Raw genomic sequence first — 23,052 nt, forward strand, 5'->3', positions numbered from 1 at the left:
GAATGGCTACTCGCGCACTAGGAGTGGAGAGATGGTGGGAATAGCGTGTACCCACGTGGCCATGGGCTGGATGGTGGAGTACTATATTCTCGGGTGGCGCGGACCCGTTCTTGTTTTAGAGGATCCGAGTGCAGGTTGGTATATGTAGGTCGGGGACCTACATATGTCGTGTAGTCTGGAATTCTTAGCTGGGTTTTAATCAGTTCGAATCGTCGTTGCTCCTCGGTTATGGAGACTCAACTCACTGTTCATCATCGTAGTATTAATAACTAGAACTTGAGTCTGGTTGAGAAAGTGTTGGATATGAAGTTTCATGATCTCCATACGGATCATGTCAGCTTTGTATATGATTTTATGAAGTTATAAATGTCGAATTAAAGAATTTTTATCAAAGAGCTTTTACGCAAAATAACTTCGATTATTGCTAAAGCCATACCTTGAATCCCTAAGCCTATATTCCTGAGTTTATCAGTTCTTATTTCGGTTAAGTCTTGTTGAGTACTTTTGTACTCAGGGTTCGTTGACCCTTGTTGCAGGTGAGCCTCATGAGTAGATCTGTTTTGGATCGTGCTGCATGACGGTTGTTCCTTGTGATGACGATAAGAAGTAAATGTGTGGTCCCTAGGCAGGGCAGTTCCTTTGTGTGTTTTATGTTATATTATAATGCCACTCCACTATTTTGTTTTGTAATAATCATCGAACTTAGTTGTGAGGTTTGAAACTACTATTTTGTAAATTATGTTATTGTAAGTCTTCCGCTGTTTTTACTCTGGTATTGATATTTGAATAAATGTTGTAATACTACAATGACTCTGTAACGTGATCCTGCTCAGAAATCGTGGATGATTCGGGGTTCCCCGAGGACACCCGACAGTCTTCTTAAGTTACTGGAAACATATGCACAGATGTCAAAGGTCGTCGGACAGTGATAGGTGCATGTGGGCCCTATAATTTAGGAGGTTCTACCACAGAATGGTATCAGAGCGATCGTTGCATGGTTTTTTGTTATATTTTTTTTACAAAAACTTCAAAATGATTTGGATGACTAAATTTAACTTGATAATTTGGTCCAAATTGCTTCTGACTTATCTTAATTCTTTCTCACCATTCCTTATTTGATTAAAAATGTTTTGTGTGGTGGAGTAGTAATCTTACTATGCCCTATATAAAAACAAATGTTGTTTATGTGCATTATAAGCTTTGATGTTTTTGATCGTAAGAACGATTCATGCATCATGATTAATTCACTAGTTACTTCCTTCACCTCTGAGTCTAGAGTTGCGTAGTGAGTCTGGTTTGAGTAATGTAATCCATTATAGCTGCTCTTTAGACTTTGATCAAATGATCTTACTTGGATTAAATTGGCTTTCTACAGTATGGCCCGTACCAAGATGATGCCCCATAAGTCCACTGGACCCAAAGGAGTTCCTCGTCACCAACTTGCCCATAGGAATGATGGTGCTAGCAGTAGCAGCTCTAGGCCTAATCCCCAGGCAGAGATACAGAGGATTTCTACAGAATTAGCACAAGCTACTAAAGATAGGGCTTTGGATGCTATACAGGTAGGAGAATTACAGGATCAATTGAGACGTCTCACCACCGCGCATAGGAACTGTGAAAGCATGTTAGTTTGTACGGTGGAGGGAAGGAATGAAGCTTAGCATAGGGAAAATATAGCTAGAGCTAGAACTCATGAGCTAAAATTATATGTAGAAGATTTAGAAGAACATAATACTTATCTGCATGAGGAAGTTCATAGGCTTAGCAACCTTCTAAATCCAAATCATGAGCCCCAAGCTGATGCCATGGACCCCGGTGTCATCCTTGCTGATGATGATGAATCGGAAGAGGAAGAAGAAGAAGATCTTGAAGAATTAGTAATGATCAATGAAAGTGATGATGAAGGCGGTAATAATTCTAGAATGGATACCGAGCCTGAAGTTTGAAGTAATCACGGAAAGGAGTAGAGTTGTAAAATAGGAGATCTAGTTAAGTAGTCTTGTTTAGGTGCGGGTTTGTGCTTAAATAAGTAAACTCTATGTAATGTGTCTGGAGTAAGCTTTTGTGTAATTCAATAAAGGCTTGTGAATAAAGTTTGGTTTGTTATGAGCATATGCGTCGTACGCGAGGTTCGTATATTCCTGTAACTTCACAAGATGAGGATGGTATTCTAGATCCGCCCCCAGTTCCAACAAATCTGGCTAATGCTATAACCGCACTTGTCAATGTAACGGCCAAAAATTCTTGTTTGCTTCATGAGATAGCTCAGAGTAATCAGAATTAGATGCACGAAACCGTGGTCACCACCACAACAGACAGGAGGCTATATATGTTGATTTTACAGACACAAGACCACCGGTGTTTACCAAGGCAGATGAACCATTGAAGGCTGATGACTGGCTTCGGACCATGGAGTAGAAATTTGATCTTATTCCATGCACAGAATATCAGAAACCTACATTTGCCGCTCAGCAACTTAGAGGAGCAGCGAGTGCTTGGTGGGCAAACTTAGTGGCTATGCAACCAGCTAGCATTCCAATAACCTAGGCCAAGTTCCGTACTACCTTCAGAGCCCATTATATCCCTGAAGGAGTTATGGCTATGAAGCTAGATGAATTCCTTGCTTTGAAGCAAGGAGATCAAACAGTGATGCAATATGTGGGAAGATTCAATCACCTGTCACAATATACATCTAAACATGTCAATACTGATGCCAAGAAGAAAAGGTGGTTTATGAGAGGCCTGAATACCAAGTTGCAGACAATGATGACAACTTGTACTAATGTTACTTATCATGAGGCAGTAAATAATGCAATTGCTTCAGAGTCAAAGTATTGGCAGCATAAGGAGCTTAAAAAGAAAAAGAGTATGACGTCTGGATCTTTTGGGGGAAATTAGAAGAGGCAGAGGGTGATTTATCATCCAGTACATCATAATCGTCCTCCTTATTATCCGCTGCAGTCCCAAGTCGGGCAACAGTCAAATGTCTGTCCTGCTATAACCTACCCGAGTTCACAGTCGACCAATGCTCCTGGTGGCAATGCTCCAACGTCCCAGGGTCACAACTATCCATGTTACAATTGTGAAAGGACTGGTCATTTCTCCAGGGAATGTCCACATCCCAGGCAGGCTAATCAAAATTATCAGAAGACCCCTGCCAATCAACAACAGGGTCAGGCACCAAACAAGAACCCCAATCAGAATGCTCAGAAGGGCAAAGATGAGAGGAAGACAGGATAGGTGTTCTATATTCAAGCTAGAGAAATTCCGAAAGGGGAACCAATGATGATGGGTATGTTTCTTGTTACCAATCACCCTGTAGTTATACTTTTTGATTCTAGCGCATCGCATTCATTCATCAATAGAACATTTGTCGTGAAGCATGAAATTTCAATTGGGGCAACAAAGGAAAGTTTCTTTATACAGTCGCCCAGGGGATGTCTGTGTACTAAGGAAATGGTATACTAGGTACCCGTAAACCTAGGTGGGCATATTTTTCCCACTACCATGATTATCCTTAAGGATCAGGATATAGATGTAATCTTGGGAATGAATTGGATGTATCAGCATAAGGCTGTTATTGATGCTTTGAATAGAACTTTAAGGGTAAGTTTGCCTGATAGTAATTCTCAACTTCTCATCCAACTTCTGACCTTAAGAAGATCAGTAGGCAAGATTTGTGCAACTGTTGTCAAAGAGATTAGAGATATTCTAGTAGCATGTGAATTTCTAGATGTGTTTTCTGAAGATTTACCCGGTCTACCACCAGATAGGGATGTACAGTTTAACATAGAGTTGCAACCTAGAACAGCTCCGATTTCTCAAAGAGCTTATAGGATGCCACCTAAGGAATTGGCCAAGTTGAAGACTCGGTTACAAGAATTAATTGAGAAGGGGTTTATCCAACCTAGTTCATCACCTTGGGGATGTCCAGCAATTTTTGTGAAAAAGAAAGACAAGACCCTGGGGTTATGTGTTGACTATTGTCCGTTGAATGAAGTGACCATCAAGAATAAGTATCCCTTACCTCAGATAGATTTGCTTTTTGATCAATTAGCCAGAGCCAAAGTTTTCTCCAAGATAGATTTGAGGTCAGGATATCACCAAATCAAGATAAAGCCTGAAGATATTCCCAAAATGGCATTTACCACAAGATATGGATTATATGAATACTTGGTAATGTCTTTTGGTTTGACAAATGCTCTAGCTCATTTTATATATCTGATGAATTCAGTATTCATGCCTGAGCTAGACAAGTTTATAGTAGTGTTTATTGATGACATTCTAGTATATTCCAAGAATAAGAAAGAACATGTGGAACATCTTAGAATTGTTCTGACCCGCTTGAGAGAACATCAACTATATGCCAAGTTCATCAAGTGTGATTTCTGGCTTAAGAAAGTACAATTTCTTAGACATGTCTTGTCAGCTGAAGGCATTGTAGTTGATCCAAGCAAAGTGAAGGATGTGCTTGATTGGAAACCGCCAACCACAGTTCATCAAGTTCGGAGTTTTCTAGGATTGGCGGGGTATTACCATCAGTTTATTCTAGATTTCTCTAAAGTATTAAAGTCCATAACGGAATTGTTGAAAAACCAAGTCAAGTTTGTCTGGTCATCTGATTGTGAAGAGGCTTTCTAGACCTTGAAGAGATTGTTGACTACTGCACCAGTATTAGCCCAACCTGATATCGACAAGCCATTTGATGTTTATTGTGATGCTTCAGGTATTGGTATTGGATGTGTGTTGATGCAAGAAGGCCGAGTCATTGCTTATGCATCCAAGCAACTTAAGCAACACGAAGAACACTATCTGACTCATGATTTGGAGTTAGCAGCTGTGGTTCATACTCTGAAGATTTGGTGGCATTACCTGCTTGGTAATATATGCCATATGTATACAGACCACAAGAGCCTAAAGTATATCTTTACTCAGTCAGAATTAAACATGCGACAAAGAAGATGGTTAGAACTAATTAAGGATTATGACTTGGAAGTACATTATCACCCTGGTAAAGCAAACATGATTGCAGATGCCCTTAGTCGCAAAAGTTATTGCAATTGTCTAGCAGTGAGAATAATGGGTTTGAGTTTATGCCAAGAAATGGAGAAATTAAATGTAGAAGTAATTCAACAAGGTAGCTTGACCAACATAATTGTTGAAGCCACTATTCGAGATCAAGTTGTTGCTGCTCAGAAGGAAAACAAGGGTATAGCCCATATCAAGGAAAGAGTCAAGAATGGAAAAGCAGAATGCTTTAGCATAGATGATGAAGATGTGTTATGGTTCAAGGATCGCCTGGTGGTACCAAAAGTTCTAGAGTTACGGCAGTCAATTCTAGAAGAGGCACATGCTACTAGGTTATCTATCCATCTAGGAAGCAACAAGATGTACCATGACTTGAAGCAAAGATTCTGGTGGACTAAAATGAAAATAGAGATTACTAGATATATATCAAAGTGTGATACTTGTCAGAAGGTGAAAGCTATACATTTGAGGTCTGCACGTGAATTACAACCATTACCTATTCCATCTTGGAAGTGGGAGGACATGAGTATGAACTTTATTGTTGGTCTACCCAAGACATCCAAGGGATTTGACTCAGTATGGGTTATTATAGATCGACTCACTTAGTCAGCACATTTTCTTCCTATCAAGACTATATATCCTATGATCCAATATGCCAAGATGTATTTAGCAAGAATCATGAGTTTACATGGTGTACCAAAGACCATAGTATCAGATAGGGGTACACAGTTTGTCTCCAGCTTTTGGAAACACTTACATGCTTCATTAGGTACCAAGCTTCTGTATAGTATAGCTTATCATTCCCAGACTGATGGTCAGACTGAAAGAGTCAATCAAGTACTTAAAGATATGTTAAGATGTTGTGTTCTTAACTATTCCAAAAAGTGGGATGAATGTCTGCCTTTGGCCGAGTTCTCATACGACAATAGTTATTAGGAAAGCATTAGAATGGCTCCATTTGAAGCACTCTATGGTCATAGATACAGAACATCGCTGAGTTGGTCTGAGCCTAGAGAAAGAAGATTCTTTGGAGTTGACCTTGTGAAAGAAACAGAAGACAAGGTTAGGCAAATACAAAGTAATTTAAAGATCGCTCAATCCCAACAAAAGAGTTATGCAGATAAACGACGTAGACCATTGGTGTTTAACAAAAGAGATTTTGTATATCTGAAAGTATCACCAATGAAGGGAGTTACCCATTTTGGTGTTAAAGGCAAGTTGGCACCTCGATATATTGGACATTTTCAAATTTTGGAGAGGTATGGAAAAGTGGCATATCGCTTGAAATTACCAGAACATCTCGTAGTTGTGCATGATGTGTTCCATGTTTCTCAATTAAAGAAGTGTCTTCGAGTGCCTGAGCATAATGTTGAGGTTGAAGGAGTGGAACTTGAACCATATTTGACTTATTCAGAATATCCTATCCGAGTTTTGGATCAGAAAGATCGTGTTACTCGAAGAAGGACAATCAAGTGCTACAAGATACAATGGAATCAACATTCAGAAGAAGAAGCTGCTTGGGAATCAGAAGATTACTTATTAGAAAAATTTCCAGAGTTTCTGGCGTCAATATAGAGTAATGTTAGTTGAGCTAGGTTGTTAAAAATTATGTTTTGTAAAGGGACCTTAGCTGTTTTATGGATAGATCTTGTATGTGTTCTTGTGACACATTTTTTTTCCATTACTTACCCTATGGCTTTGAATCTCGGGGCGAGATTTCTTTTAGGGGGAAGGATTGTAACACCTCGGGTGTTTAAATACTAAAACCTGACACGTCATCATACGCACTGCAAAGCATTTGGCATTTGGTGAAAACTTTGAGATGCATACACTAAAATAAGTTTATATTTATGTGTTATGTGTTGAATTGTGTTGTTTGACTCAAGTTCAAAGTTTGCTTGGATTTTCTTTAATTTTCGAGAAAACCCTGATTTTCAGCATTTAAATCCTACCCTGAAAACTCATTTCAAAATCTAAGCATATTTTGGGATTGAGTCCAAAAGCAAAAGTGTAGAGCTTGTCAAGTTATACAAAGTTTGTTTTTAGAGTTTTCAAAGTTGTTATGAAAAATTTTGAGTAATTCAAAAAGGCGTAATTTGTTAAATTTCCCCTATTTAAATTCAAAAGTTCATTTCAAAATCTAGACCGAATTTGGTGGTGGTTATAAAAGCAAAGTTGTAGAACTTTTGATTTTGAACAACTTTTGTTTTGGAGATTTTTGAGTTGTTATGAAAATTTGAGAGTAATTTGTGAATTTTGGTGAATGGCAATCTTGTAAATACTGTGAACAGTGTTCACCGTCTAAGCTACATGGCCGGTGACCTTCTTTGGCGTTCCAGGCGTGTCGTGGCCATCCTTGGCATCGCGCTGGCGTGAAAATAGCTCCGTCGTGGCTTCCTTGAGCTTCTGAGCCGCGCTATAAGTACCGAGACGCTGTCGTCGTCGTTTTTCTTCTTCCTCTGTTTTCACCGCCACCGCTGTTGTCATCGCTCTGGCGAGCTCGCATCGTCTCCCCAACGCCATTGCCATCTTGGTAAAGGCTATCCCAGTTTTGTCTTTTCCTTGCGAATCCAACCAGCTAGCATTGATCGCCTGAAATTGCCGAGAATCCGCTATCCACGTCTTTCTTCCTCACGGCCGGCAACTTCACCGTCGCGGGCGTGTCATCATGGCCAGAGCCCTCCGATGAGCCGTTGCCCGTGATCAGTGTACCTACGGCTTTGTCTCGATGATGTAGTACTTAATCTGTTGTTGTTTACTCATTTTGATCACTGCAGTCGCCGGTTCTCCATCACCGACGATCTTTGCTCCGACGTGATCATCGTGGTCGTCGTCACGCCTCTCCGTTGCTTCTCCGACCTCGTTCCTTGCTTCAACGCGTTCGGGGTGAGCTACTGGTGCTTCCTAGATCCTTTGTTTAAGCTCTACTGGTTTCACGTCGCTGGCGTGGCGTTGTCGTGCCATCGCGTCCGCCATGGCCGGCGTAGTGCTCGGTCCAGTCTGTAGCTAGTCCAGCTTGTGCCCTAGATCGATGCGCCTAGTCGAGGGTAGTGTTTTGGTACCTTGGTCGTCACCATTGGCCTCGCCGTCGATGAGAAATCGCCGGTTAGCACCATCGTTGCCATGGTCAGCGTGGGAGGAAGGGGATGACAGGTGGGGTCAAGGTGTCAGTGACTCAGTGATTTCAAAATGGATTTTTCTATTTTCAGATTTGAATGAATAGTGTATGTTTTTGTTATTTTTGTATAGATTTATTTAGAGCTCCAAAAATTATGAAAATTTTTGTTTGACCTCTCTATGATGTGTATTATTTAGGAAAAACATGAAATGTTGTTTTTAAGTACTTTTTGAATGTGATAAAAATTGCTCAATTTATTAATAAATGGATTTCCATGATTTTTCTAGGCTTATTTAATTGTCCAAAAATTATGAAATTTGTTTTGTCACTTACTTATCATGTAATGAATATTTACAAAAAATTTGAGGTCAATTAGAACAAGTTGAATTATTTCATAATTCTTAATTAATTAATTAATTCATAAAAGCAAATAGTAACCTTTAGTGATTTAGGTTTTTGTTGGCATTTTTGATTGAGTGATGTCCTTGGGCCATTAGTTGGTAATGATCCTTGGCAATTGATGTAAGTAGTATGAAAAAGATTTGGTTAGTTTGACTTATAACTGTACCGCGAAGGAAAGTTGTATTCAAATTGTTAATTCTTGCCTCCATCATCGAGCATCATGTTTCGTACTCCGCATCATGTTAAACATGGCATTGTTACTATGTGTAGTGAACGAAGGTGAACACATAGTAGTTAGTCAAGTGGCGGAGGAGGTTAATCCATCTGTTGAAGTCGGATCGAATACTTGTGAAACGTCGCAGGAACCGGACTTTTCCGTCAACAAAGGCAAGCCCCGGATGCATACAACCCTACCTTGTATTTTACAAATTAATTTCAATTTTGCTTCTTTTTACCGCATTAAGTGATTAGGAGTCAAGTATAAACCAAATTGGTACATTACCAACCTTGTTATTCCATATTTACCATATTACCGATTTTAAATTCGTATATGCCTAGTTTTGCTTAGCTATGCTTAGAACGATGAAAGTCGGGCGATTACCTGTCACCTGCAAGTTTTAAATGGAACCTTGGTTACTAATGTGATCATGTGATATGGGAATGTGGAGTAATAAATCTAGACCGGGCGGACTCGGTGTGTGTGAGCCACAAGACATGGAGGTCTTGTGAGCGGGTCCTCTCCGCCTGTGTCGATTAAGGCACGTCCGTTGTTGAATTGCATGAGGTGAGAATTTGTAGTACTAACCACATACTCTGGTAAGCCTTAACTTGGTGATTCTAGTACGAGAATGGCTACTCGCGCACTGGGAGTGGAGAGATGGTGGGAATAGCATGTAGCCACGTGGCCATGGGCTAGAATAGTGGAGTACTGTATTCTCGGGTGGCGCGGACCCATTCTTGTTTTAGAGGATCCGAGTGCAGGTTGGTATATGTAGGTCGGGGACCTGCATATGTCGTGTGGTCTGGAATTCCCAGCTGGGTTTTAATCGGTTTGAATCATCGTTGCTCCTCGATTATGGAGACTCAACTCACTATTCATCATCGTAGTATTAATAACTAGAACTTGAGTCTGGTGGAGAAAGTGTTGGATATGAAGTTTCATGATCTCCATACGGATCATGTCAGCTTTGTATATGATTTTATGAAGTCATAAATGTCGAATTAAAGAATTTTTATCAAAGAGCTTTTACGCAAAATAACTTCGATTATTGCTAAAGCCATACCTTGAATCCCTGAGCCTGCATTCCTGAGTTTATCAGTTCTTATTTCGGTTAAGTCTTATTGAGTACTTTTGTACTCAGGGTTCGTTGACCCTTGTTGCAGGTGAGCCTTATGAGCAGACCTATTTTGGATCATGCTGCATGATGGTTGTTCCTTGTGATGACAATGAGAAGTAAATGTGTGGTCCCTAGGCAGGGCAGTTCCTTTGTGTGTTTTGTGTTATATTATAATGCCACTCCACTATTTTGTTTTGTAATAATCATCGAACTTAGTTGTGAGGTTTGAAACTACTGTTTTGTAAATTATGTTATTGTAAGTCTTCCGCTGTTTTTACTCTAGTATTGATATTTGAATAAATGTTGTAATACTGCAATGACTCTGTAACATGATCCTACTCAGAAATCATGGATGATTCAGGGTTCCCCGAGGACACCCGACAGTCTTCTTAAGTTACCGGAAACATATGCACAGATGTCAAAGGTCATCGGATAGTGATAGATGCATGTGGGCCCTATAATTTAGGAGGTTCTGCCACAATACTCCATCGAAGTGAATTTGCCGCCCCGATCAGTCCATAGCACACGCAGCTTCTTGCCGCTCTCTGCCTCCGCACGCGCCTTGAACTTCTTGATTGCCACCGCCGCTTTGTCCTTGCTTGTCAGGAGTGTAGCCACATATAACGACTGCAATCATCCACAAGCAGTAGGAAGTACCACCGACCACTGTTTGTGGCTAGCGTGGTTGGCCTGTAGAGATCACCGTGGATGAGCTCGAGAGCGTCCACCATGTGATACTTGGCCGCCTTTAGGAATGATAGACTCCTTTGCTTCCCAACTAGGAAGCTGTCACACAGCTTGCCTCTATGCTCGATGTGAGGCTATCCTCAGACCATCTTCTCCAGCCGACCGAGCGCATCGAGACTGAGATGGCCGAATCAGGCATGCCATAGCCACTGCTCCTTAGTGTGTCATGCTACCAGGCACACCGACTGCTCCACCTTCCTCTATGCTCAATGTGAGGTTGTCCTCAGACCATCTTCTCTAGCCATCCAAGCGTGTCGAAGCTGAGATGGCCGAACCAGGCATGCCACAGCCACAGCTCCTTAGTGTGTCGTGCTGCTAGGCACACCGACTGCTCCACCTTCAAGTTGAGTAGGTACAACTAGTTTTGGGACCTTTTCACCTTGGTAAGAAGGCGCTGCTCCTGGTCCCTAATCCTAAGGACACCGTCCTTAATCAGTATCTCACTACCACACTTAGCTAGCTGGCTAATACTGATGATGCTTGAACACAGCTACAGGATGTAATATACATCCATTAGCGCATGGTGCTCATTGTTCTGGCACCTAAAGATGATGGTGCCGTGCCCTCAGATCACCACCCTTGAGCCATCATGAAACTTCACCCTGCCGATCACATCATCATCAAGCTCAGAGAAGGTTGCCTTAGAGCCTATCATGTGGTTGCTGGCACCAGAGTCTAGGTACCACCACTGCTCCTGTCCACCACCCACACGTCCAAGGAGGACTTGGGCGCACGGTTCATCGAGGTGGACAACCTTTAGAGCCTTGCCGTGCTTGGCCACTGTCATCACCTCTCCCTTCTCCTTGGCCTCAACGTCATGTAGTGCACATAACATTGCCATCAGGAGAGTGGCCTCATCATCATCATCAGCCTATGCTAGTTGAGCCTCAGCCTTCTTCTCCTGCTTGTGATTTGGGCACTCCTTTGCCCAATGGCCCATCTTCCCATAGCACCAGTAGGCGTTGGGGTTGACCTTCTTCTTCTTCTTTGAAGAAGCCTTGACGTAGTGCTTGCCATCATCACTACGGCTAGAGGAGGCTTCCTCGAAGTTCCTCTAGGCAGCCCACTAATCCTCTGTCAACAGCAGCTTATCATTGTCCTTCGTTGATGCGGCCTGCTCCATGCGCTCATCCACCACCCAAAGGTGGCCTATCACATCCTCAATGGTGAGGGTGGATAAGTCCAGCATTATCTCTATGGAGAGAGCAATCTAGATGTACTTTGCTAGCACAAAGTGGAGGTACTTGGAGACCGCCTCTTCTTCGTTGATGGTGATGCCGTGGCTCTTTAGCTTGCTGATGAGCGTCTGTAGGCAGAAGGAGAAGTCATCCACTGATTCACCATCCTTGAACTTGAGGTTAGCGTACTCCTACTTCAGCAGCTAGGCCATCGCCTTCTTTGAGAGGTCAGAACTAACGCGCATCGCCATAATGGCCTCCTATGCCTTCTTAGCAGAGCTCTTCATCCCTAATGGCTCCCAGTACTCCACTGGCATAGCAGCGAGGATAGCCTCATCTTCTTCATTGTTGGTGCCCTTGTTAATAGCATTCCAGAGCCATCAGGCTCTGACCTTGACCTTCATGGTCACCAACCACTCACCATAGTTAGTGTGAGTCAGCATTGGCCAATTGGTGTCGCTGACCTCCAATACCACATGCACAATGACCTCCTGTCATGGCTGGGTAGCCACAACAGTGCTGGTACTATCATCCATCTCCAAACCGTCCATTATCGCCAGCGGTTAGTCCAGCGATGGCGCTTGTATAGCTCTGATACCACTTGTTAGACCCTAGATCTCTGACACGGTGTTATTCGACCACTCACTAGTGTTGCTGAGCAGACACTAGCAATGCCGACCATGACACTATCATTGGTGACCACACACTATGGCTAGAGGTAGAAGAAGGGAGAGAAAACAAAGCACACACATAGCACAAGCATCAGCATTTGCTAGAACTCTGTAGAGGAGAAGGCAAAACTAAACTTGCTTTCTATATAGAGTTGCAGTGGCAAACTATATATACAACTCTATCCATCTAATCCTAGTACAGACATGTCAGGATGCCATGCTGCTACAGTGACTAGATATGACAACAGGTCTGACTTTGGCGCCTGCCCCTACAGCTGCTACAGTGCAACAACAGGAGCCCTTTTTAGTGCTGCCTATCCTTGCCATGCGTTCATACAAGGGGAGCAACAGATTACTTAATAGGGCCCAGAGAAGAAGGTGCTCATGTTCGACCTTGGCGGTGGCACGTTCGATGTCATCCTGGCCATCGACAATGGCGTCTTCAAGGTGCTCACCACCAATGGTGACACCCATGTAACACCCTCGGTGTTACGCCCTAAACCAATTACTAAATCATGTCACGAGCATCATGTTTGTGTAATAATGCATGTGATAGAATGTGTTGATAAATTCTTGTAGCCTAAAATAATCAATAAAAATGTTAAATCAATGTTGATGCAATAGCTCATGTATATCAAGTAGGGTCTAAAACCAATTTTTATTAAGTAAAAATGCTATAGAACATATATGTGACACCTTAATAAGGTTTGAAGTACACACTTTGTAGAAGATAGTGCAATTTTTGTTTTAACAAGATAATAATGCTAGCTAATATTTCTAATAGCTTAAAAATCAAATTTGAAACAAACATCAGCCAAGACTTAGTCAATTTCCTAAGTCTGGAAAATAGAATAGCAAGGCTATGTTTGGGGATTTATTCTAAGAAAATTAGTTAGAAAATGGTGTCATGTGTAATCTTTTTTGATAGCCTAATGTGTTCTCCGTGATGTAGCAAAGGTGGTTTGGTCTCAACTCGCATGGATTAGTTGCTACACAGGCTTTAAAATTTGTGAACGTCACATGTCTCGGGTTGTCTGTCCCTATGTACGTGGTCACCTCATGTGGAAACTCGGTGTCGCCATGCTAGGCTACACCACATGCATGTGCACTACCACGCGTTGACTGGCCAAGGCCATCTTAGCCTAGCCATGGCTCGGTTGTGCCTTGGCCGCTCTGGCCACAGCGCCTGCTACCGGTCATGGTGCCCCGCTGCCGCTACCACCCAGCACGCTACTCCCTTGCCTAGCTCTATGTTGCCGCTGTTGCGCTACCTCTACCTCGCACTGCTGAGCTACTGTGACCCTTCTCCCATCACGTTGCGCATGTGGGCTTGCCTCTCCTTGCCTGTCGCCATGCGCGATGCTCTGCCATTAATGGAGCTATGGCCGTATTCACGCCGCGCTACCCCACCGCCTGCACGCGCATGTTATGGCTTTAGCACCAGAGCGCGTGTTGCCCCAGTCGCATCGGTTGCGTCCCACCAAGCCGATGTCGTGTCGAGTTCCAGTATTCCCCTCCCCTCTCCTCTCTCTCCCACCATGGCTGACTGAGCCACAACTTTAAGTGCGGTAGGGAGAGGTAATCACGGGTCACATCATGGTGTCTCTAGCACCACCAAGCCACCTAACTGGCTATCCTCACCCTGCCTTGATTGGCATCTGGCCAAGCTCCAATTTTGGAGCTTTGCCCCACCGTCGTGCCGTTAAGACCGAGTCGTCCATCACCATGGGCAGCTCCCATCGGACCACTCGGAGCCAAATTGGTTGCATCGCTGGACTCGCATCGAACCCCTCCTCACCATGTGCATGTGAGTTGTATCCCTACCACTGTCCCAATGCTGCTAACGTGGTTGTGTCTGCTAGGCTCGTCATCGAGCTCACCGTGCATACTTGGCTAGCCTTGCTCATGGCATCTTCGGTCGAACCATCGCCTCCGCTAGGACCATGGTGAGTCCCTGATACTCACCCGCTATCGCTACTACCCCACGAGTGTTGTAGCTCACCAGAACATAGCCACCACCATTGTAGGTTGCCCGCCGTCGTGGGAGAAGCCGTCGTACCTCATCTCCAACATCTGAACCATGGCTCGATGCCACGTGTCGACCCCTAGGTGAGCATCAACCCTCTAGGTGAGACGTGGAGGTCCCTAATCGGCCGGCATGACCACCCTATGCCTGTTGATGCCACACCGGTGAGCGTGAGGGTTTTAGGGACCTATCCGTTGTAAAGAAGAGGAAATGTGAGGGCCTTTGTGCATAAGTGCTATCTCTAGGAATAGTAGCATGGACCGCAGGTTGTTTGTCTAGAAGGCAAGGGTTTTTCTGCAAGAGCGTCAGGGCACCTACGGGCTCCCCGCATAGGTCATCTTCACGCGCGGGCCAAGCCCGAGTTGGGCCACGTTGGGCAATTTTGGTCTTTTTCATTTTCTAGCTAAATTAGTAAAGCTTTTCTATTTCAATTCTGAGTTAGATTTGTGTATTTAATATAAATTCATACGAATGAGAAATAAATTTTGTTAGGTTCCTAAAATTGTGATCTATCTGCTAGTATATTTTGTTCATATAGTTTTATAATAGTTTTAAAAGTTATATAATTAATTTGAGATTCTTAAAATTGTAAGATATAAACTTGAAGGAATTTTTGTGATAAATTGGTGATAGTGTTGGCTCTGAAACTTTCATAGTAAATCCCTAACATTATTAGGTGCTCACTATAATTTTTATAGCTCCTTAATAATTAGTTTGCTAAGGTAGATAAATGAGCCCTAGTTCAAAAATATATATTTAATCAATAAAATGCCAAAGCACCCTAGGATTTTAAAACTAGAACATTTTTTCTAGAGACAAAGCCTTACTTGACGACATGGATATGGAGACCAGTACGTTACTCATTAAATCTGGCTCGTTAGCTTACAGAGCGTAATCGTATATTTAAGAGTTACGGTTACCGTTGATTAATTGTGCCTCTGCGTTGTATCCATGTATATCATACTAGGAACAACGATGGATCATAGAGTCGACTGAAGTAGCAGAAAATATGATGCCTTGATGATTGTGTCACTATGATGGAATATGAACTTTTGGTTATATCTTACCCAGACAAGCCCTGGTGCATAACCCCTACCATTCTGCACTTTATCTTATGCTTGTGCATTAAGTTTTAAGGAGTTGAATGAAAAGCACTTGCATATATACATATATATCCTTATCCTATGAGTCCTACTAGTATGTCAGGATCATGTAGATTGCTATGTTATAGGATCCAGTAGAAGTCGAGTGATTACATGTCACTCGTGAGAGATAGGAAATATATTATTGTTGTTATTGTATTACTATCATAGGGAATATATATAAATGATAATTAGAGATCGGGCAGAATGGTACTTTGGAACTGGACTTGGTTTGGCATTCGAGCGAGGCTCAGATTGCACTTGTTTCGCCTGTGTCAATTGAGGACCGTCCATTACTGTGGATGATAGTCTGGTCATAGACTTATTATCCTGAGCATGTACTTGCTTATCGGAGCAGGAAGGCTCGTTGCTCTCTTATCGTGGGTTCTGGCTCTTTCTGGACTGACTGATTGGAGGCGGGGATGATGGAGGTCTAAGCATTACATTGAGTCCAGACTCAGGAGTGGGGGCTTGGAGTCCAAGTTTGGACGGGGACCTAGACCCCTTGATAGGAGAGTGGTGGGTTGGTCTTGCCTATGCCTGGGGTATAAGCAGGGCATGTGTTTTGGGGTACCAAGCTGGGATACATTGTGTTTACACCAAAATTTGGAAGAAGAGTTATAGAAACTCGAAAGCTCCCAAGATCATGTCATCAAGGGATCAATTGCATGCAGATCAGAACCAGCTGATTCAAATGCAGCACTAGAATCGACTTTCTCAAGGTAGCGCCAGCAGATAACGACAAAAGCTATGATCAGCGCTGGGACAAGACATGTTGAACTCTACAAAAAGGAAAAGATTAGAGTCCAAGTTATCTTAAATTAGGAATGTTTTCTCTAGGGTCAAAGATTGTGATGAGTCGTGCTTAGATAGGAGTCATGCGTAGGTCCTGGGTATAAATATCAAAGCTTGGCTATTGTAAAACACACATAATCAATCCAGTACAAGTTATTTATTTTTTTGGCTTCGGCCACCCTTAGGAGTAGGAGTAGAGTAGATCTCGGTGAGTTCTTCAGCAAGTACAGCTACATCGATTCGGTCAACCTCCACTGCTTGTCTATAAGTACCATCATGGCATATACCTCTGTCGTACGGCTGCATCAATCCAGTAGATCCCCACTGTGACTCTAGTATAAGTTAGTTATCGACTCTTGTCTAGTTCAAGTATGCCTGCATCGATCTGGTTGACCTCCACTACTCGAACTAGATTAAGGTCAAGTTATCAGCTCTATGTAAGGGTGGCGTTCCTTTAGATAGATTCATTAAGTTACCGATATTACTTATTGCTTCCATTATTTATTTAATTACAATAATATCACTTCGCCCGATTGGGATTGATCTAGATCGGCCTTATATCCTTTTTAACCCATCATTTGTTAATCTAAAATGATCTAATATGCACTTTGAATGATGAGTTATATTTTATCGACTGTTTTATATCAAATTTAATCGTTCATAGTGTGCGGTAAAGACGTGTTTGATCTTAAGTAGATCTGTTGGCTAGCAAAAGCCATTCCATGGCCTGTTATCACGCCCTATGTGATTCTACCTCACACCCCACTGTTAGCACCATGGACTAGGGATCGTTATCTGGTAGATCTATTTCTAAGAGGGTATGATCTTAACTATGCGCTATGCCTAAATCGGCTGTTTTAGCCGATATCAAGTGCTTTCATGAACAATTCACGTCATGCGACCGTTGAAGTAGCGATGGGTTGAAAGATGTGTTAGCCCCCATGATCTTATTATTGTATTATGGACTGCATGATTCTATCTCATGCCCCATTGATATTGGTAATAAGTTAGTGTCGTTGAGTCTATTGTTGTTTCTACGGCCTACATGATTCTTCCTCATGCCCCACTGATCATACCGATAGATGAGATCTAATATGTTTATTAGATTTATCTCTATTAAATGGCTGAATGATGATGAGTTGTTTCTTTTATAAAGGGGTTTGGTTACTTGCAGTCATTGGCTTAGTATAAACTAATTATTATTAACATCTTATTGCCATTGACCAATATTTGTCTAAAGAATGATATTATCCTGAATGATAACCGATTCTTCTTACACAACTCCATGAGCTTTAACCAATTTATCCTTATGAATATGCTAGAATTGACTATTTAGTCGATCTCCTTTCATATCAGCTCTCAGAGCCACACATTCAGGACTGTTTGGCAACACCAGCATGTTCCGCCCTAAATTACTGATAAACTTTCTTTCCTTGTCAATTGCAGGGTCAAATTGACTAGCATATCTTGGAAGGAGTGCGCAGGATCGACCACCCCTATGCTAAAGCTAGGTGGATCTCTAGCTCTGTCGAGCGGACCCTTCTAGCTTGCTCGTGTGTCCTCAGCACGGGATGAAATTCTATGTCAACACACGTTTCTGGCACGCCTAGTGGGACACCACAATCGTCATGGTGGTTCACAACAACAACGACATCCTTATGATACATTATGAAGATCTAACTGATGGAGATAAAGGTGTCATCAGCAAAGCTATAGAAGAATTTTAGAATAAGTGTTTGTTGTCCTACACCAAAACACGTGACAATACAATTATTCAGAAATTTCCACTACCAAGAGTTCTATTACATGGGTAGACAGATACAACTAAAGCAGAGGATAGGCGTTTCTTTACGGAAGTTGTAGACAAATCTATTTGTGATGCCATGTCAAGCCATAACGAAGCTTTCTTAGACACATTCCATAATGCCATGAAAGAAGCAATTCTTGGGTTTCTAGTCGGTCAAGTTGGGTCAGCTTATTACAACATTCTAGATCCATCGACTTAAGGGACTAATCAAGTCGGTACCAGCCATCAAAAAGCAGCACTAGCTGGTAATGGTGATGTCTAGGTAGTTCAGGGTTCATCTAAACAAGCTCAAGGTACTACTATGAATCAGATACAGTATAATTTTGGACCATCATTACAGCATGTGCAACAACTGGTGGGGCAAGGTCAAAATCAGGTGATCAATTTTGGCACATCAGGCCACATACCGTTGTCGGCTCAAAAAATAGCACCCTCAATTCAAAGGATCCATAGAGATATAGATCCTTATGTCTATAATCAGATACTTCAAGCAGCAAGCCAGTAAAAGACCTAGCAGATAGAAAGTCCATAGGGTTATCATTATGGCACATATTATAACACCCTTCACTTGATTCTGAATCCAGGGTACCAAGGCACATGAGATTTCAATCCACAGACGGGTCAGCGGGTGCATAGAAATCCAAATTCGAATGCTGATAAGTTGCTGCTGAAGATGACCGAGATGATGAAGAATCAGTTCGGTCTGAAGCCAAAAGGGCTAACCTTCTTATACAAACGCCTATATCCAAAATGGTATGATTTGGTCACTCTTCCTGCAAATTATAGGCTCCCAGAGTTCGCTAAGTTCACTCGCTAAGACAGTATAAGCATGGTAGAATATGTCAGTTGGTATCTTACACAATTGTGCGAAGCATTAGTTGAGGATGCCCATCGAATTCGTTTCTTTTCTTTATCCCTATCGGGGCTAGCCTTCACTTGGTTTTCATCATTACTAGTTAATTCCATTACCAATTGGGCTGACCTAGAGAAGAAGTTTCATACATATTTTTACACTGGAACTAGAGAAAACAAGATTACTGATCTAACAACTATAAGGTAGAAGTCTAATGAATCGGGCACTGAGTTCCTTCAGAGGTTTTGAAAAACTAGGAACTTATGCTTCTACTTAAACTTGGCTGATGATCAACTAGCTGCTTTAGCCGTTCAAGGAATGCTGCCAATGTGGAAAGAAAGGCTGCTAGGATAAGAATTTGATAACTTGGGTCAATTGGCTCAACGAGTGGGAGTGCTCAATAGCCAATTCTAGAGTATGCACAGAGATACCCAATTTTAGAAGAGTACCACAGTGGCCGAAGCTTACAATCCATACTTAGCCGATGATGGCTATGAAGATGAAGAGGAAGAGGTTGCTATGGCTGAATGGAATTAGGGCAAGAAAACAGTAATGGTGCCAAATCCTTAGGAAAGAGGAGTTGAGGAGAGCTATGACTTTGATGTCACTAAATTAGACAAGCTCTTCAATTTCTTGCTTGAGAAGGGGCAGATCAAGTTGCCCGATAATCATGTTATGTTGCCCCCTGATCAGTTGAAGAATAAGAAGTTCTACAAGTTCCATAACACTACTTCTCATTCCACTAATGAATGCAGAATCTTCCAACAGCATATACAGAGGGCTATTCAGCAAGGAAGACTCAAATTTGATACGCCTAAAAAATGAAGGTTGATGATAATCCTTTCCCAGGAGATCAAAACATGATTGATGCTAGGCTGATCAAAGGAAAAGCTATGGTCCTAACTCAACCAAATCAAAAGAAGCTAGAACAGTCGATCCCAAGATGCAAATATCGGCCGATAAATATAGGGAAATTAAGAGACATAACGCTAAGCAAAAGAGCCAATATGAGCAGGGGGAAACATCAAAAGATGGGGCGACAAAGCCACGAGTTACATCTTGGATTCTATTAAATAAGTGATAGCAACAGAAGGAAAAGGATTATCAACGTTGGTTAAAGGATCATGAATACCAGCGTCAACTGGAGAAAGAGAGGTGTGAAAGGAAACAAGCCGAATCACATTAGAATTGTCCTTTCTTCAGACATTGCTGGAATCAAGGTTTGAAGTTGCCTATTAGACATGACTATCTAGAATGCAGCAATCAATATTGGGAGTTTAGGCAATCACAAACCAACCGTCGGTCCATCAATGCTCAAGATGCAAATCATCATAATAACATGGATCGACGCTTAAAAAATGGAAGTGTTCATAATCGGCTGGGAAAAAGAGTTGTTGACCAAGACTGGGCTGATTATGAAGGAGAAGGTAACAAAAGAGAATGTGTTTGGCAAGAAGGCTAATGGTATCGAGGAGGTTTGACAAGGAGCCAGAAAAGAAGGGTGCAATGCCTAAGGAATAAAGAGTTGGAATAGGCTTAGGCACCTGGTAAGCCTCAAGTATGGCGTACTAAGCAAACAGCTAATAGAAAGCAACCATCGACTAATGTCCAAATGGCTTTTCTGTTGCCATCAGAATTCAGAGCTCCAGTAGATCAAGAAGTTTATTCGGATTTTGACAAATCAAAGTATGAAGAGAATTCGAACACTTCCCTGACAAGTTATGGAAAGAAGGCTTCATTAGGATCGACGATGAAAGCCAACAGCCGATCCAAGCAGTCGGCTTTAAAATTTTGTCTTAATGGATAATCCAATAGATGGTATAGATGGCAAACTAGGATATGGTTTCACATCAGCCGTTGAATTAGAAGAACTGGATATTGGTTCTAGAGATAGACATAGGCCGACGTATGTAAGTGCCAATTTGGACCCTGAGTATAAATGAGAATTAGTTGATTTGTTAAAGGAATTTGAAGACTATTTTGCTTGGGAGTACTATGAGATGCATGGTCTAGACCGGTCAATTATCGAACATCGGTTGCCAATCAAACCTGGATATCGGCTATTTAAGCAAGATCTAAGGAGATTCAACCCAAACGTGCTTGATAATATCAAAAAGGAGACTCAAAGGTCACTGGAGGCAAAGTTTATCTGACCGTGCCGATATGCAGAGTGGATATCAAATGTTGTCCCTGTATATAAGAAGAATGGAAAATTAAGAGTTTGCATCGATTTCAGGGATCTAAACAAAGCCACACCCATAGATGGTTATCTAATGCTGATAGCTAACATGTTTGTAGATGCAGCAGCCGAGCACAAGGTTATTAGCTTCATGGACGGCAACTCAGGATATAACCAAATTTTCATGGCTGAGGAAGACATAGCAAAGATCACTTTTAGGTGCCTTGGCACAATCGGTTTATTCGAGTGGGTTGTGATGACCTTTGGTCTGAAGAATGCCGGTGCAACTTATCAAAGGACGATGAATTATATTTTGCATAAATTGGTCGATAGGATTGTTGAAATCTACACCAATGATGTGATGATAAAATTCAAAGGGTACAAAGAGCACCTAGCTGATTTGTGAGAGACTATAGAATGCACAAGAAAACATGGTCTAAAAATGAATCCTAATAAGTGTGCTTTTGGAGTGTCAGCTGGACAATTCTTGGGATTTATGGTCCACGAGAGAGGGATCGAAGTTGGTCAAAAAAGCATAAAAGCAATTGATGAAGCAGTTCCCCCGACTACTAAAACAGAGTTGCAATCTCTACTTGGTAAGATCAATCTCATCAGAAGATTCATTTCAAATTTGTCGGAAAGGGTCCTGCCGTTTTCTCCCTTGTTGAAGTTGAAAAATGATCAAGAATTCAAATGGGGTGACATACAACAAAAGGCGTTTTTAGAAATAAAAGAATACATGAAGTGTCCACCTATGTTGGTCCCTCCTCAGCAAGGTAAGCCTTTTAAGTTGTACATATTGGCTAATGACAAGATAATTGGATCGGCCTTGATACAAGAATTTGAAAGAAAAGAAAGAGTTGTTTTCTATCTGAGTAGAAGACTATTGGATCTAGAGATAAGATATTCTCCCACCAAAAAGTTATGCTTGTGCTTATATTTCTCTTGCACTAAGCTATGACACTACTTATTATCAACTGAGTGTACAGTTGTTTCTAAGGCCGATGTGATTAAGCATATGTTATCAATGCCAATACTGAATGGGAGAGTGAGAAAGTGGATTCTTGCGTTGTCGGAATTTGACTTGAAGTACAAATCGGCTAAAGTAGTCAAGGGACAAATAATGGCTGATTTTGTCACCCAGCATCATAAACCAAGCATTCATTATGTAGAACTGGTGCCTTGGACGTTATTCTTTAATGAATCATCATGCAAGCAAGGTGATGGCATTGGCATCATTATTATTTCGCCTCGGGGGGCAAGTTTTGAGTTTGCTCTTCCAACTGAACCAATGATTACTAACAATCAAGTGGAGTATGAAGCTATTCTTAAGGGACTTCAACTTCTTCATGAAGTAAAGGTCAAAGCAATTGAAGTATTTGGAGATTTATAGTTAATTATTAATCAATTGATCGGCCTATATGAATGCAAGGAAGAGACTTTGAAAGGATACTATGATGAATGCCAAAGGTTGCTCAAAGAATTTCTTCATGTCTCTTTCCAACATATTCCAAGAGCACAAAACCAAGAAGCTAATGGTCTAGCTCAAAGTGCATCAAGATATCGAGTGTTTCAAGAGGTCTTAAGTAGTGAAACCTCGAATGATGATTGGAGAGTCGAAATAGCTGATTACCTTAGAAATCCATCTCAGAAAGTTACTAGAGAGCTAAGGTATCAATCGGCTAAATATGTTTTGCTAGGTGATTAGTTATATTATAAACAGTCAATGTGGTATTGCTCAAATGCTTAAACCAAGAAGAAGCTATGGT

At 41.7% G+C, this 23,052-nt stretch overlaps 1 pseudogene; it reads left to right on the top strand.

Annotated features, from left to right (window-relative positions):
* LOC136455427 (luminal-binding protein 5-like) overlaps positions 1–23,052 on the top strand; it is a 36,075-nt pseudogene that overhangs the window by 6,215 nt on the left and 6,808 nt on the right.

Source organism: Miscanthus floridulus, chromosome 5 (genome assembly GCF_019320115.1).
Source record: "Miscanthus floridulus cultivar M001 chromosome 5, ASM1932011v1, whole genome shotgun sequence".
In the NCBI taxonomy this organism is placed as follows: domain Eukaryota; kingdom Viridiplantae; phylum Streptophyta; class Magnoliopsida; order Poales; family Poaceae; genus Miscanthus; species Miscanthus floridulus.